General features: G+C 40.7%; 1 protein-coding gene across 4 annotated transcripts in view; it reads left to right on the top strand.

Annotated features, from left to right (window-relative positions):
• tfap2c (transcription factor AP-2 gamma (activating enhancer binding protein 2 gamma)) overlaps positions 1–5,113 on the top strand; it is a 25,445-nt gene that overhangs the window by 17,344 nt on the left and 2,988 nt on the right. The window lies entirely within an intron of this gene.

The raw sequence follows: 5,113 nt of genomic DNA, 5'->3' as shown, positions 1-5,113 counted from the left end.
TATGTTTTAAACACACATATTTCTTCTGTGTTCTCCATTTCGATTTTATATATAAAGTTGCTCTACACCAAACACCTCGCTCGAGCTGACTTTTCATACTCATCATTTCGAGGAGTCGCACTTCAATATTCAATGAGAGATATATATATACTGCTTTATCCTCAGAACATATTCTCCGTGAGTTATAGTTAAGTTCTCCTGCAGCTTATTTGATGTTACCTTTTGGACTTCTGCCAATACCTAATGTTTACGCTATCACAGACAACAAAACCATCTCCTTTCGTTATGATATGCTAGTCCTGATCTATTTTATATCAACCTCCTAAACCCAGATATCTTTATGACCGTCGCACTCATCTGTACACATGTCGGTATTGTTCTTATTGTTGTGTTATTATACTTATCTCAGGACTTAATAGGCAATTGTCCAGAAGTATTTGACTGAAATATTGGATCAGTTTTCATGATATTGCAATGTAATGAATCCTCTGATGATATTCATTTATGTGAGCTTTGGTTCTTTACCCAACAGTTTACGATGCTGCGCATCTACATTCAATGCAGATCCAGAGAAACACACTCATCATCCTCCTCATCATCCATCATCATCATCATCCATCATCATCACACAAGCAGTTATACTGTCGCACCCAGCATTACTATTTTCAAAAGGGACATCTAACATATACACGCACACACACATTTTTACACAGCCACAGCATTTTACACCGCACACACTTTTAGCACACACACAGGCACACAACACACCACCCACACAGCAGCAGCACACACAGCACACACACACACACACATCCACACACACAGCACACACACACCACACACCACACACACACACACTGCCAGCACTCACTCAACACAGAGAAAGGGTTACAGAGAGCGCCTGAGGCCCAAGTGATTTACGCAAGAATGGGCTGAATAGTTTCTGTCTCTTTGTGTGTGGTGTGTGTGTGTGTGTGTGTGTTGTGTGTGTGTGTGTGTGTGTGTGGTGTGTGTGTGTGTCGTGTGTGTGGTGTGGTGTGTGTGTGTGTGTGTGTGTGTGTGTGGTGTGTGTGTGTGTGTTGTGTGTGTGTGTGTGTGTGTGTGTGTGTGTCTGAGTGTGTGTGTGTGTGTGTGTGTGTGTGTGTGTGTGTGTGTCCACTCTCAAGTATTTAAATAATAAACTCCAATACAAAACTATACTCCTTTCTAGGCGCAGGGTTCACAAGATACCTTCGTTTCCTCTCCTACAATCCTTCCTCGCCGTCTTTTATCCTTATTTCCATCCTTATATCTGACTGACAAATCACACATTACATTACATTAATATAATACACAAATATATGTTAAAGGCTGGCTCGAATGTGACCTTAATGACATCGTTACATTCACTTGTTTCTATATTTTCGGTAAATGTGATGTGTGTGTGTTTTAGTTTTATATCACACACAGAAAGTATTTATTTATACAACAACGGGAAAATTGACAGTGTTACATCAAAGTTAGACTGCAGATACAAGCCAAAAGATTAAAAAAATAGACCTACATATGGTATAAAGAGGCACTTATTACAATAAAATAAAAATAATCAAATAAGTACACATCCATGGTTAAAATGAACATATAAAATAGTACAAAAAAAGGGAAGTAAATTCATAAATTCTAAAAATGAATATTGTTCGTATTTCACATATTAGTGATTAAGAGATATATTAAGTGTGACTACGTCTTAATGAAGTGTATATATACTTTATGTTTTATTCACATAGTTTTAATAACACCGTTTGATTGACAGATCATTCCATTATGTGACGCAAAAATAGCAAACTAATCAAAAAAACAATAAGTACAAACAAGTAGTAGAAGTTTATATTTCTGATTACATACAACATTTACAAAAATACACATTTTGGGACGAGAATATCAATTTTCATTTTCTGCTCTAATAGGACCCTTCTTCAGCAAGGGTTTATTGATGTTAACTAATCAGTTCTTCACATTAACCCCCTGAAGATATTCATATATAGACAGGTGGGTCAAATGAGTAAAAAACACAACAACCAGAGGAGACAAACGAGCAGGGAAGCAGACGAATGAACAGTTAGCTTTGGTTTGGGTCTGAGAAGAGCCTGAATGCCATCTAGTGGCAGCAGGAGGCAGCAGAGGTCAGGAGAGACTTCGATGTGAACAGCGCCCTCTGCAGGAGACGCTCTTAACGTCACCACACCGGAGGTAAAGTGAGAAGTGGTGGCGTTTCAGTTTGCCTTAAGAGGGGAATCTGTTTTTCTTGAACACAGATTGATTAAATGATTACTGCATTAGGCAGAATGCCGCTAATGCACTCATTAGAGAGACATATTATTTTTTTCTGTTGAATTCTTAACAACAATCAACTTTTCATTATTTCTCTTGGATTTTCTTTCCTTTTGAGTCTTTAGAAATTATCTCTGCAGCTCCACAATTCAAGGCTCTCAGTTTACATTATACTGATGCAATTATAAGTAGATGTGCAATGTTAACTGTTTAAATATTTATGGTTCAGTTTATAGAAAGACATTCTTTAATACTTTACATCTACTTCATTTTCATTCTGCAAATGACAAAGCAGGAAAAAGACCATCACTAACTACATTGACATTTCAAGTAGGACAAGAACACAGTGTGAGAATAAACAACTAAACAGATTTCAATGATAGTCCTCCAAATGGATCGCCACACTGAATTTAATCGTTTGCTTTGAATTAGGTTTTACAAAAATATATATTTGAAAACCATGGGTCTCAAACTCATTTTTGCTCATGAGCCACATGCAGGCCAACCAGATCTCAAGTGACCAGTAAAGCCTTTGCATAAAAAACATTTAATAACAACTCAAGATGTGCTGAAAATGTCCACAACTAATAAACAATCCATAAAGACATGATGAACAGACTAAGATTTCTCGCTGATCTCTTGGCCACCACTAAAAACACACAGCTGTTTTAATTTTTCCTTTCTCCTTTCCATTGTCCTTGCACATTTTGGCATGAAGAACCTGACAGTGGCGCCCAATAATATATCATTTGAACACAGAAAGGCGCTGTGAACACACCCAGGACACTGGCCCCCAGTCTGTAAAAAAATAGAAACCTTCAATCTTTTCATGGAAAACACATCGCTCTGTGTCCACTTTTCTCCTTTTGGACTCACATTTTGCACCGACAGCTCGTGCATGAAGAGTAGCCCTCACTTGACAGTGTTGTGTCGCTTAGCCAGTACGTAAGCATGTGATATACTGTATAATAGCGTAGCTAGCATACGGCCTGCTACTCTTAGGACAGCATGATTCCCAGGGAAAAATAAGAATAGCCATAAATTCTATCAAATATTCAGATTTAAATACTTCTTTGTAATTTTGCACACTCAGCAAAGTTGTCCAGTTGTGATTGGACCTTTTAAGATCGCCTGTTCTGGCCCTCGGGCCTTATGTTTGACATCACTGTTTTATACAATCTGTGTCGGGAAGAAAAGCCGTTTGTGCGTCTCATTTAGTTTTTTGTTTGGATCCATCTTTGTTACGTGAGATTTTGTCATGATCTATTGTGAGTTTCTGCAGTTGTTTGACATGCTTTCATCTATTTAGTCATAGTGATAATCGATGCATTCATTACAATAAATATCTACCCATGTACCCTACTTTAAAAAATGTTTCAAACAAACTTTCACTGGATTAGGCTACAAGGGTTTTCAAAGAAAAGAGCCTCCAAAGAAAGAAATAATGTAAGTATGTTAAAGCCGCACGCTCTCATAGGGTTTCTTGATTAATTGAAGTTGCTTGGTGAAATGCCATGGCAGTAACTTCTATATCAAGTTTCATAGAATAAGGGACTGTAGTCAGTGCGGTACTGTAGCTAATGTGCAGTATCTTCTTAATGTCCCGCTGGCCATCAGCATTCAGCAGTGGAGCGGGAACATTGGACGGGCCTTCAGTGTGTGTGGAGGAGCGGGGGACCAGGAAGACTGACATGACACACACACACACCTGCCTTACAAAATAGTGTGAGTTTGTGCATTCTCGAAAGGTGTGTGTGTGTGTGTGTGTGTGTGTGTGTGTGTGTGTGTGTGTGTGTGGTGTGTGTGTGTGTGTGTGTGTGTGTGTGTGTGTGTGTGTGTGTGTGTGTGTGTGTGTGTGTGTGTGTGTGAGGAGCTGTGGATCTCCTAATTTAGCCTCTAGAGAGCTGAGACGTCGGGGTGTCAATCTCAGCGCGCCGCTTTTTTCCCCACTTAACTTTTTAACCGAGTTTCCTCCTCTTTGCAGTCCTCCGTATTTATAGCTGCCAAGCCTGGAGCAGCCGCGTTTTCCTCCACGTGTGTGTTTGTGTGCGGTATTTACCAACATTAAACTCTTTGTGATGTGTGTGTGTGTAGCTGCACAGCTGTTGATATTGTGGGGTTAGGGGTTTGGTATTTCAGTCAATTTCCACAGAGACGAAGATGAAGCGCAAACGCGAGAGAGACAGAGGAAGTGTGGAAATCGCTGGAGGAAAAAGAGAGAGCAGAGGAAGAAAGAGAAGGAGGTGAAAGGGATGAGGAGGGGTGTGAAGGGGGGAGAGAGATGGATGGAGGGGTGAGGCAGACTTCTGGCCGGGCGCGCTGCTCTGAGACTAATTAAGGTGAGGGCAGTGGCAGAGACGAGGTAATGATGAAGAAAAGGATTTACTCCATCCCTTCCTCTAAGACGCACACTAGCCCCCCTTTCTTCTTGTATCACCCTTCTCCTCCTTTTCTTCCCCTCTACCTGTCCTGCTACTTTCCCTCCCCTCCCACTCCCGACTCACNACAACGTCATGTTTGTTGCAAACCTGCCAGATTTACCTGTGACAAATGTCAGCGATGTGAACAGAACTGTCACCCTACTTTCACCTGCACCCAGCAGCAAGCGGTTGCTGCTGGGTGCAGGTGAAAGTAGGGTGACAGTTCTGTTCACATCGCTGACATTTGTCACAGGTAAATCTGGCAGGTTTGCAACAAACATGACGTTGTTCAATGGTTGTCACACAGCGACAAGCTGGACACTGGATTTTGCCGACACAGTACAAACCGGAAGTCAGCGAAATAAAGTTATGCACAGAGCTTG

Source organism: Notothenia coriiceps, unplaced genomic scaffold (assembly GCF_000735185.1).
Source record: "Notothenia coriiceps isolate Sejong01 unplaced genomic scaffold, NC01 NC01_scaffold00024668, whole genome shotgun sequence".
NCBI lineage: Eukaryota > Metazoa > Chordata > Actinopteri > Perciformes > Nototheniidae > Notothenia > Notothenia coriiceps.
The sequence above is the reverse complement of the archived record's forward strand: the minus strand, read 5'-3'. Positions and strand labels throughout refer to the sequence as shown.